Here is a 12,864-nt window from a genome sequence, read left to right on the forward strand (position 1 = left end):
GGTGCCGCGCATCCTGTGCGCTCTGGAGCAGGTGTCCCAGTGCAATTGCCCAGCACCTGGAAACACACAGGGTGGGCCAGTGCGCCCTGCCCCGGAAAACCCCTTTCTGCCCGAGCCCAGGCGGTGGCAGGGCGAGCTGGCTGGGACTGACCATCTGAGGCAGCTCTCTTTTCCGGAACGTGAATTCCAGGGGCTGATTGGCGATCCCGCTGCAGATGACAAGGGGCAGGATCACGTGATCCAGTGAGACCCAGGGAGGTGCCGAAAACTGGAGATGCAGGTGTGCTGGATGGGCATTTCTCACGCTCTCTTACAGTGTAGGAGCAGCGATTGACAGCACTCACCCACCTGCCATCACCAGTCACACTGGGCAGCAGGGAGCAGAGCAGGGGAGCCCAGGTGAGCGCATGAAGGTGAGCGCATGAAGGTGAGCGCGTGAAGGGTGAGGTTCCCTTCTCGGGGTTGTCTCCGCCCCGTGCCTGGTCATGGTATGAGGTTACATGCAGACAACAAGGGCCAGAATATGAACAATGGCCCGTCCCACTCTGGGCGTGGCTCCTCTCCACAGGAAAACTCCACTACAGTGCTCAGCTTCCACCCCGGGACAGGCCAGCAGTTGCTGGAAGTCAGACACCTGCAGACCAAGACCACAGCATCAGGACCCTGTGACCTCCCAAAGGCCCGGTGGAAAGCACACGGGAAGTCTGGGCTAAGAGATAGCAAGTACACATGAACAGAAAGAAGCGGTCAAAGAAAAGGCTGACAGCAAGTTAACAAAAAGAAAAATGGTGAATGAGACCTGGTGCTGGCAATCTGGTTTAAACTACGTGCAGGAACAGTAAAGGAAATCTGGCAAATCTGCACAGTCATTCTCAAGGAGGAGAGTGGCACTGAGGCACCTCATTGAGAGTTGGATACCACAGAAGAGCTTTCTCTGGGAGAAGTGCAATCCCGTGCCTCAAAGGCACAGCAGTGAGACAGGACAGCAGTACCACCTAGTGGACACCAGTGGGCCCACTTGAGCTGACCCTTTCTGACTTGGGGCCCCAGGAGAGAATAGGACTGATGGTGCATCTCTCCCCAGGCCCTGTCTCATCCCACCACCTAGGGCACAAGAGGCTGGGGCAGGTGTCCTTACCCGCTTCATGGTACCTCCCAGGTGGTGCCCCCCTGGGCCTTCCTTCACCACCTGGGTAAAGTGCATGGCTGCTCTCCACACAGATGTGAGCTCTGCTGCCCTCTGCCCAGGCCGACCTGGGTATGGGGAAGGGTCTGGAGAGGCAGGGGGAGACCCCTGAGATCCCTCCTCTGGGCATGATTTGTAGGAGGAGAGGAGATCACAGAGAAAAACATCTGCACAGCCTCTGTCATCTCCTTAGTGAAATGAGAGCCCCCATGACTCACACACATGATACCCTTTTTATTTGGCCTTTCCTGACTAGGAAAACTTCTAAACATGGTTTCTTAAACATTTTAGACTGTAACCAACAGACATAGATGTATTTTCTGGTGAGACTTAGTGCACACATACATATGTTGACAATCACACAAATGTTTCAAGACACTGCTTATAATAAAGCTGCCCAGAAGAGGGCACTGGTGGCAAATCTAGGCCTGAGATTTTTGGTCCTTGCTGGAATATTTGGAGTATTTTAGTTGCAGACCTAGATGTGTTGGAGGTGGTGACATCCATTTGGTCAGCTATGACTGGCTTTTAAAAGATTAGCACAGTGTAGCACAATACAAACTATCAGTGCGCATCACACGTCACAAAGGTAAGTGCTGTGCTGCGAAACATTTGCTAAATTGATAAAGATGTGAGTATCTAGAGGGTCTCCTTGTGAAACGTCTTATGACTGTGGGTAAAGATGTGAGTATCTAGGGGGTCTTCTTGTGAAATGTCTTTATGACTGTGGGAAGAATTCACAGAAGTTTGAGACACTGTTTTAGCCGCTTTCTTGAAACAACTTCAGAGAGAGAACAGCGTTTTAGGTTTTTGAAGAAAGGAAAGGTGTGGCTGGAGGTGGTGGGAGGGAGTACCAAGCCTCCCCACTCCAGGACTGTGGGGAGAGTGGCAGCCAGGTCAGCACAGCATGCAGCTTCTGGGGGTTCAGTGTTTTCTTCTCAGGAACAGGATGGGAAGAGTAGCAGAGGCAACTCCTTTTCCTCTAACGTAGAAAGAAGTCTCTAGTGAGTAAGGAAAAACATGGAAATATTCAACACCCAGTTCTTAGAAATGACACCAAAATAATAATTTATATAAATAAAAACGGATAAAATGGGCTTCATGAAAATGGAGGCCTTTTGCTCTGTGAAGGATCTTATTAAGAGGATGAAAAGACACACTGCAGACCGAGTGAAAATAACCGCAACCACATATCCAGCAAAGGACTTGTATCTGGAATCTATGAAGAACTCTCAAAACTCAATACATTTTTTAAAAATCCCATGAGAAATGAGACAAAAGACATGGACAGACATTTCACCAAACAAAGTAGCTGAACAGCAAATGTGCACATGTAAATATGGTCAGCACCATTGGCCACTAGAGAAATGCACATTAAAACCACAATGAGCTCTCGCTATGCCAGTTAGAATGGGTAAGATAAAAAATAACACCAAGTGCTAGCAGGAATGCAAGAAAACTGAACATCTCATACATCGCTGGCGTGACTGAAAAATGGTACAGCCACTTTAGAAAAGAATTTGGCAGTTTCTTAAAAAACCAAACATGTACTTCCCATGTGACTCAGTAACTGTACTCTTTGGCATTTACCCCAAAGAATGAAAATTCAGGTTCACAAAAATCTGTACATGCATGTTCCTAAGAGCTTTATTCAGAATAGCCTTACAGTGGAAACCACCCAAATATCTTTCAATGGTGAAGGAGTCAACAAACTCTAGGATATCCATACAAGAGATTACCACCCGGGAGTAAAAAGAAATCAACTACTGATACAGGCAACAACCTGGAGGATCATGAGAGAAGGAAGTTTGGTGGAAAAGGCCAGTCTTATAAAAGGTTACACGCTACACGGTTCCACGTACATAACATCCTCCATATGACAAAACTAGAGATGGAGAACAGAGAACAGATTTGTGGCTGCCAGGGACACAGGGGCAATGTGTGGGGATGTGACTCAAAAGAAGAATGACAAGGGAGGTGAGTTCCACTCAGTGAGGAAACAGTTCCATGGCAATGGCAGGGGTGGAGATGGTTACAAGATACTGCACGTGAGATCACCATGCATAGAACACACACACACACACACACACACACACACACACACACACTGCATATAAACACTGAAGGCTGCATAAGGTCCATAGTCTAACAAGGTCCGTAGTCTTAACAATAGTCAACCAATGCCAGTGCCCGGTTGGATGGTGTCCCACTGTTCTGTGAGACGGCACTGTTAGGGGAAGCCAAGTAAGTCATCCAAGAGATGCCCTCTACTACTTTTGCAACTACCTGTGAACCCATAATTATATTTTAAAAAGTTAAGAAGAGAACTAGCAGATAGCAACAACATGATTGATTAGAGTCAGCTCAATGCCCATCCATAGGGGACTGATCAAATAAACTATAGTCCATCCACACAATGTATGCAGCCATAAAAAATAAGGAATGTATTTGCCACCTGGTGTGCACAAGTGATAAAAGCAAGATTCAGAGCACTGGAGAGAGCGCACTACCTACTGTGTGAGGAAAAAAAGGGAAATCAGAATGTAACAGAAACACATATTTGCTTCTTTCCACAATAAAAATGGCAAGGACAAATCAGAAGCCAATGAACATGGTTCTCCCTAGGGATGACTGAGGAGCAGGTTAAGTGTAGGGAAAAGAAAGAGAGATCAGACTGTTACTGTGTCTGTGTAGAAAAGGAAGACATAAGAAACTCCATTTTGATCTGTACCCTGAACAATTGTTTTGCCTTGAGATGCTGTTAATCTGTAACTTTAGCCCCAGTCCTGTGCTCACAGAAACGTGTGTTGTATGGAATCAAGGTTTAAGGGATCTGGGACTGTGCAGGATGTGCCTTGTTAACAATATGTTTACAGGCAGTATGCTGGGTAAAAGTCATCACCATTCTCTATTAACCAGGGGCACAATGCACTGCAGAAAGCTGCAGGCACCTTTGCCCAGGAAAGCTGGGTATTGTCCAAGGTTTCTCCCCACCGAGACAGCCTGAGATATGGCCTCATGGGATGTGAAAGACCTGACCATCCCCCAGCCCGACACCCGTGAAGGGTCTGTGCTGAGAAGGATTAGTAAAAGAGGAAGGCCTCTTGCGAATGGGATAAGAGGAAGGCCTCTGTCTCCTGCATGCCCCTGGGAATGGAATGACTCGGTATAAAACCCGGGTGTACATTCAGTCCATTCTGAGATAGGAGAAGACTGCCCTGTGGCTGGAGGTGAGATAGGCTGGCGGCAATGCTGCTGTTATTCTTTACTACACTGAGATGTCTGGGTGGAGAGATCCCTAAATCTGGCCTATGTGCTCATCCAGGCATAGTACCTTCCCTTGAACTTATTTGTGACACAGATTCCTTTGCTCACATGTTTTCTTGTTGACCTCCTCCCCACTATCACCCTGTTCTCCTGCCACATTCCCCTTGCTGAGATAGTGAAAACAGTAATCAATAAATACTGAGGGAACTCAGAGACCGGTACCAGCGCAGGTCCTCCGTATGCTGAACGCCAGTCTTCTGGGCCCACTGTTCTTTCTGTATACTTTGTCTCTGTGTCTTATTTCTTTTCTGTCTCTTGTACCACCTGATGAGAAATACCCCTGTGGAGGGGCAGGCCACCCCTTCTTCTGGCACCCAGTGTGGGTGCCTTTCTCTAGGGTGAAGGTACACTAAGAATGTGAGAATTGAGGACGAGTCGACGAGAGATTCCCGGGTACGTCCACGGTCATCCTTGCAGTAAGCTTGTGCACTCGGAGGAACCCAGGGTAACAATGGGACTAACTGAAAGTAAATATGCCTCTTAGCTTCATTAAAATTCTTTTAACAAGCGGGGGAGTTAGAGCTTCTACAGAAAACCTAATTATGCTATTTCAAACGATAGAACAATTCTGCTCTTGGTTTCCAGAACAGGCAACTTTAGATCTAAAAGATTGGGAAAAAATTGGAAAAGAATTAAAACAAGCAAATAGGGAAGGTAAAATCATCCCACTTACAGTGTGGAATGATTGGACCATTATTATTATTATTTTTTCTTTTTTTCTTTTCTTTTATTTTTTTTGATTGGACCATTATTAAAGCAACTTTAGGCCAGGTGCGGTGGCTCAAGCCTGTAATCCCAGCACTTTGGGAGGCCGAGACCATCCTAGCTAACACAGTGAAACCCCGTCTCTACTAAAAATACAAAAAAACTAGCGGGGCGAGGTGGCGGGCGCCTGTAGTCCCAGCTACTCGGGAGGCTGAGGCAGGAGAATGGTGTAAACCCGGGAGGCGGAGCTTGCAGTGAGCTGAGATCCGGCCACTGCACTCCAGCCTGGGCAACAGAGTGAGACTCCGTCTCAAAAAAAAAAAAAAAAAAAAAAAAAGCAACTTTAGAACCATTTCAACAGAAGAAGATAGCGTTTGAGTTTCCGATGCCCCTGAAAGCTGTGTGATGGATTGTGAAGAAGAGTCAGGGACAGAGTTAAAGAAAGGAATGGAAAGTTCACATTGTAAAAATGTAGCAGACTCTGTAATGGCTTGGTCAACGAAAATGTTGACTACAATCAATTACAGGAGGTAATATATCCTGAATCATCAAAATTGGGGCAAGGAGGTCCAGAATTACTGGGGCCATCAGAGCCTAAACCACGATGGCCATCAACTCCTCCTCCTGCGGTTCAGATGCCTATGACATTACAACCTCAAATGCAGGTTAGACAACTGCAAATCCCAGGAGAATATCAAGTAGAAAAGGATAGAGTCTCTATCCTGGCAATGCCAATCCAGACACAGTATCCACAATATCATCCAGTAGAAAATAAGACCCAACTGCCAGTAGTTTATCAATACTGGCCGCCAGCCGAGTTTCAGGATGGGCCACCTCCTGAGGTTCAATATAGACCTCAAGCGGTGTGTCTGGTGCCAAACAGCACGGTACTATACGAGCAACCCAAGGCGATGGTGTTCAATCCTACAGCACCACCTAGTGGAAAAGGTAGTACACTGCATGAAATCATTGATAAAGCCACAAAACAGGGAGATCTTCAAGCATGGCAGTTCCTGGTAATTAGGGTTAGGGTTCGGGTTCAGGTTAGGGTTTAGGGTTCGGGTTCCGGTTTGGGTTTAGGGTTAGGGTCAGGGGTAGGGTCAGGGGTAAGGTCAGGGTCAGGGTTGGGGTAGAGTCAGGGGTAGGGGTAGGGTCAGGGTCAGAGTCAGGGTCAGGGCTAGGGCTAGGGCTAGGGTTCGGGTCAGGGTCAGGGCTAGGGTTCGGGTTAGGGTCAGGGCTAGGGCTAGGGCTAAGGCTAGGGCTAGGGTTCGGAATCGGGTCTGGGTTCGGAATCGGGTCTGGGTCCGGGTCGGGGTTGGGGTCAGGGTTATGGTTAGGGTTTAGGTTTAGGGTTTAGGGTTAGGGGTTAGGGGTTATGGTTAGGGTCAGGGTCAGGGTCAGGGTTTAGTGTTAGGGTTTGGGTTAGGTTTAGGGTTTAGGGTTAGGGTTAGGGTTAGGTTTAGGATTAGGGGTTAGAGTTAGTGGTTAGGGTTAGGGTTAGTGTTAGGGGTTAGGGTCAGGGTCTGGGTTAGGGTTAGGGTTAGGCATTCTGACCTGTAGCTGATTGCAGGAGCTTTCAGGAAAGCATCAATGGGAAATAATATCTAAATGACAAAAGGTATGAAATGGTTGTGATGAAAGATGTGATGAGAGTTCATTCTACTACAACTGAGAAGGATATCTGATTTTTTTTTTCTGTGACATACGACATTTAAAATAATAAGTCGAGTTATGACTCATAACTCTATACCAGCTCATAGCATGAATAAGGAGGACGTTGACAAATTTTCAGGAATTTTATATAATTATATATAAGGTTAGGTATCTCTTTTTATTTGTATATTTTGTATGGTTTGCCTCATAAAATATTGCATCCTATTTTGCTTGCAAAACATGCCGTACTTTTCTTACATGCTTTGCATAGAGTTGTTTCTAGTTATTCTATTGTTTCTTGTAGTGTTTTTTTGTTGTTGTTTTTTGTTTTGACAGAGTCTTGCTCTGTCCCCCAGGCCGGAGTGCGGTGGCATGATCTCGGCTCACTGAAAGCTCCACCTCCCGGGTTCATGCCATTCTCCTGCCCAAGTCTCCTGAGTAGCTGGGACTATAGGCCCCTGCCACTGTGCCCAGCTAATTTTTTGTATTTTTAGTGGAGACATTGTTTCACTGTGTTAGCCAGGATGGTCTGGATCTCCTGACCTCATGATCCACCCATCTTGGCCTCCCAAAGTGCTGGGATTGTAGGTATGAGCCACTGCGCCTGGCCTGTTTCTAGTAGTTTTATTTACATATATTGATTATAATTTTAATACTTTTATTTTCCAGAGAAAACTAGGATGTAGACAGTTTTAAACTGTCATATATAGCATTCTGTAGTAGATTAGAAAATGTATGAGTATACCATCTTCCAACATCAGGATGTGTTTTCTCATAGTACAATTTCTCAGTGTGGTAGGCAGAAACATGTTTATTAACAGGCCAAAATATCTAGTTTCTCTGTAAAAATAAGAAGCCAAATGTATATAAACTTGACTTACTTATGTCAAGTAGTTAATGTTTTAGTATTGTATTTTATTTATAAATGATCTAGATATTTAATGGAAATATTTTACTTAGCTTAACTTTAAGGTTAAAAATTACCAAAAGTATTTTGGAAACTACTATTAGGCAGATTTACTGTAAAAAACTTATTATTGAAATAATGTTTTTCGCTTTTCACAAGATGGCACCAAAAGCGAAGAAGGAAGCTCCTGCCCCTCCTAAAGCCAAAGCCGAAGCAAAGGCTTTAAAGGCCAAGAAGGCAGTGTTGAAATGTGTCCACAGCCCCCCCCAAAAAAGAAGATCTGCACCTCACCCACCTTCCAGCGTCCCAAGACACTACAACTCCAGAGGCAGCCCAGATATCCTGGGAAGAGCACCCCCCGGAGAAATAAGCTTGACCACCATGCTATCATCAAGTTTCCACTGACCACTGAGTCAGCCACGAAGAAGATAGAAGACAACAACACGCTTGTGTTCACTGTCGATGTTAAAGCCAACAAGCACCAGATCAAACAGACTGTGAAGAAGCTCTGGGATGTGGATGTGGCCCAAGTCAACATCCTGATTCAGCCTGATGGAGAGAAGAAGGCATATGTTCGACTGGCTCCTGATTACAATGCTTTGGATGTTGCCAACAAACTTGGGATCATCTAAACTGAGTCCAGCTGGCTGATTCTAAATAGATGTGTATCTTTTCACCATAAAAAAAGGAAATAATGTTTTTCATAAGAATAACTTAAAATCTGAAAGCTTATAGATTTGATTCTAATTATCTAGTAAGTATAATATTAGCTTCTTGTAAGCACTCAAGCAGAATAGAAACTTGTTTGTTGGCCGGGTACGATGGCTCACACCTGTAGTCCCAGCACTTTGGGAGGCCGAGATGGGCAGATCATGAGGTCAGGAGATCAAGACCATCCTGGCTAACACTGTGGAACCCTGTCTCTATTAAAAATACAAAAAAAAAAAAAAAAATAGCTGGGCATGGTGGCAGGCGCCTGTAGTCCCAGTTACCTGGGAGGCTGAGGCAGGAGAATGGTGTGAACCCAGGAGGTGGAGCTTGCAGTGAGCCAAGATTGCACCACTGCACCCCAGCCTGGGTGACAGAGAGGGACTACATCTCACAGAAAAAAAAAAAAAAAAAAAGGAAACTTGTTTGTTTTATATTTAATAGTGATAACTCTGAAGACGTAGTTGTTTTATTACACAAAAAATATTAAATTTATCTTATTTAACTAAGTTGTATCCAAATCGCATTAACTTGAAAAACATTTGGATCAGTTCCTATGTTTCTAGGAGTTTGGGGAATATTTATTTATAAATATTTTTTTTCCCAAGCCAAGTTAGAATAGAACACTTTTAGAGGATTTTATAAATGAATTTTGCAGTGCTATCCAGAGTTAAGAAAAAATCACATACACAGAACATACATTAATAGACATACAAACACAAATAGAGATCTCATAGCTTTCATCCTGAAATGTTAGCCACGAATCAGGCATAAATATTCTGATGGTTAATTTGAGATGTCTGCTTGATTGGATTAAGAGATACTAACATAGCTGCTAAAGCACAGTTTCTGGGCATAAGTGTGAGGCTGTTTCTGGAAGACACTGAGATAAGGAAGATCCACCCTGACCCAACGTGGATGGGCACTGATAGGGTTTGACTGTGTCCCCACCCAGATCTCATCTTGAATTGTAGTTGCTATAATCTCTAAACGTTGTGGGAGGGACCTGGTGGGGGACGATTGAATCATGGTGGTGGTTACTGCCATGCTGTTCTCATGATAGTGAGTGAGTTCTCATGATCTGATGGTTTTATGGCTTAGCACTTCTTTCTGCTGCCATGTGAAGAAAGACATCTTTGCTTCCCCTTCTGAGGCGCCTCCAGCCATGTGGAACTGTCAGCCCATTAAACCTCTTTGTTCTTGGCCGGGTGCGGTGGCTCAAGCCTGTAATCCCAGCACTTCGGGAGGCCGAGGCGGGCGGATCACGAGGTCAGGAGATCAAGACCATCCTGGCGAACACGGTGAAGCTCCTTCTCTACTGAAAATACAAAAAAATTAGCCGGGTGTGGTGGCGGGCCTCTGTAGTCCCAGCTTCTAGGGAGGCTGAGGCAGGAGAATGGCATTAACCTGGGAAGTGGCAGAGCTTGCAGTGAGTGGAGATCACGCCACTGCACTCCAGCCTGGGCGACAGAGTGAGACTCCGTCTCAAAAAAAAAAAAAAAAACCTCTTTATAAATTGCTCAGACTCAGGTACTTCTTCATAGCAGCACAAAAATGGACTAATACAGGCACCATCCAATTGCTTGAGAGCCCAGATAGAACAAAAAGGAAGAGGAAAGGTGAACTATCTCCTTGTGAAACTGAAACATCCTTCTCTTGCCTTTGACATCAGAACTTCAGGGTCTCAGTCCTTTGGCCTCAGAATGAGAGTTACACCATTGGTTTAACTGATTCTGAGTCCTTTGGATATGGACTGAGCAATGCTACCAGCTTTCCTGGTTCCCCAACTTGGAGACAGCCTATCGTGGACTTTCTCAGCCTCCATAATTATGTGAACTTTCCTCATCTGTCTAGCTACATATATCCTACGGATTGTGCCTTTCTGGGGAACCCTGACTAATGTGATTACAATAATACAAAATTCACTAGTTTATATAGAAGACTTGGTTTTTGTCTTTACCCCATTTGATGTTTGTATTATAATTGTGTTTCTGGAAAATGGAACAAGTTGTTATCTTCTTCATATGAGGGCTAAAGCTTTTTTCTCACCAGTATTTTTGGAGATTTTTAAGATTTTCTTTTGACATATAATCTTATGAAGCTGAGAATTAAATTTTGTGTTTTTTTTTCTATTTTATTTTTCAGCCTCAGGTGTTTGCTTTTGCAGATCCTTGAGCACATTGAGAGCCTCCAAGGCATGGAGTGGGGTGCCTAAAGTTTCAGTGATTATAGGGAGTTGAGAGACTCAATTAGGAAAGGAAAGGTCTAAAGGAGGCAATTTGGAAGATCAAAATTTTCTCAAAAGGACCATTAAAGTTCTAAATAATTCTTGGTAAAGTCATGCAAACAGGAAAGGAAGTAGACAGAATTAGTTCCATATTGGTGGAACACACAGTCAGCAAAGGTTTGAGAAGGGAGAATTTAGTCAATTGAGAAGTTGCCATGAAAGGGGCAAGACCAAGATCACAGACACACCATGAAACAAAAAGCCAGGAATAACTTCCAACCCAAGAGGAGAACAGAGAGGCCTCAAAACCAAAGCTAGGATAAGAAACTTCTAGCCCAAGAGTTACCTTTCAGACAAAGAAGCCTGAGATTCCAACCCAGCTTCAGAGAGTACTCACTCAAAATGTTACTGAAACTGTAGGCTTTTTAGTGACTTAGCCATGCATGCAAAAGGCATTTCCTAAGGTGGCACAGAAGAGGGAGCCCCCATATCCAAAGAGAGCCAAGGAGAAAGAAAGACCCCTGTTGCCAGAGCCAGTGGGCAAAAGCAACAGAGAAAGAGACAAGGGTCCTTATGGGATGAGATCTTTGCAGATTTAGACTTATACAAACTCCTGAGAACTGTCAGGATGACAGCCATAAATGGGGTACCAACATTTCTACTCATTGGATTACAAGTTCTCAGGCATCCAAAATGATGAACAAAATGGAGATTTCTAGGGCTTCTGTGGGAGAGTATGGAAGGTCTTTTTGAACTTTTTAATGCTGTCAAATGAAGAATGATGATCTTCATGAATTCAGAAAGGAGAGATTTCATTATGTTTTTGTTTTTTAGAGTCGGAGTTTCACTCTTGTTGCCAAGGCTGGAGTGCAGTGGAGTGGTCTTGGCTCACTGCAGGCTGCACCTCCCAGGTTCAAGCGATTATCCCTCCTCATCCTCCCTAGTAGCTGGGACTACAGGCATGCACCACCATGCCCAGTTAATTTTTGTATTTTTAGTAGAGATGGGGTTTCACCATGTTGGCCAGGATGGTTTCCATCTCTTGGTCTCAGGCGATCCACCCGCCTCAGCTTCCCAAAGTGCTTTGATTACAGGCATGAGCCACTGCACCCAGTGAGAGGTTTATTTCCTGTAAAGGGTTGCAGCCTGCAGGATAGTCCTGACAGGCCAGGAAGCATAACTCCAGCCAGAAGTCAGAAACGGACACTTCAAGGGAGAGCTAAAGCAAATAGTAATTTATACTGAGTGGCGTGGCCAAATACACATATTTAATAAGCTCTAGGAGGAGTCATGCGTATTTCTGAAAGGAGAAATGCATGCATGCGCAATTGAGTTTCTTGCTCCTTCATGGGTCCAATGTACAAAAAAAATGGCAGTGTTAGCATGATCCCAGGGTGGAGTTTTCAGCCCTCTGACATTAAAAGGTGAAGCAGAGGATATGAAAATTCACTCTGTGCATCCTGTGTACGCTGTCAGAACCTCTCCGTCATGGGTGGTCTCTTATCAGGCAAGAGAGGAGAGACAGCTTCAGGCAGTTGGTTGAAATCAGCGGTGGAGTCTTTTGAAAGGCTTGTTTCTGTTAAATCCTTAGGGAAGAAAGCCTCATCATGGTTAGCAAAGGAGGGGGTATAACGAGGTGTATCTGACCCCTGTCATCCCATCCTGCCCAACTTGTAATAGGAGAGGAAAAATAATTTTCTCTCTACCTTTACGGAATTCTAAGATGGGACCCTCTGTAAACCCAAGAATTCAGTTTTGAAAGTCACTCTGGGATCCCCTCAGCCAAGAGTGGGTCTGTTCAGTCATTTGGGAGCTTAAGATTTCATTTTCATTTATCAGTGCTAATGGGAATGAGTAGGCTGTCTTCCTGGCAGCTGAATTTCAAAGAACCTCCTTGGATGGGGTTAATGGCACCTGTATTTTCTGGGAGCTCTGCTTTAATTAGATAAAGTAAGTTCTGGTAAGATTTCTTTCTTTATCTTCAGTATCTCAAATGTTTTCATTTAAATAATCTTTATAACAACTCTTTTTCTTTCTTTCTTTTTTTTTTTTTTCGAGACAGTCTTGCTCTGCTGCCCAGGCTGGAGTGCAGTGGAACGATCTTGGCTCACTGCAAGCTCCGCCTCCCAGGTTTATTCCATTCTCCTGCCT

General features: G+C 44.6%; 1 pseudogene; it reads left to right on the forward strand.

Moving 5' to 3' along the window:
- Positions 1-7,773: 7,773 nt before the first annotated feature.
- On the forward strand, positions 7,774-8,713 carry LOC117090743 (annotated as a pseudogene).
- The last annotated feature ends 4,151 nt before the right edge of the window (positions 8,714-12,864 follow it).

Source organism: Trachypithecus francoisi, unplaced genomic scaffold (assembly GCF_009764315.1).
Source record: "Trachypithecus francoisi isolate TF-2019V2 unplaced genomic scaffold, Tfra_2.0 Lachesis_group11, whole genome shotgun sequence".
NCBI lineage: Eukaryota > Metazoa > Chordata > Mammalia > Primates > Cercopithecidae > Trachypithecus > Trachypithecus francoisi.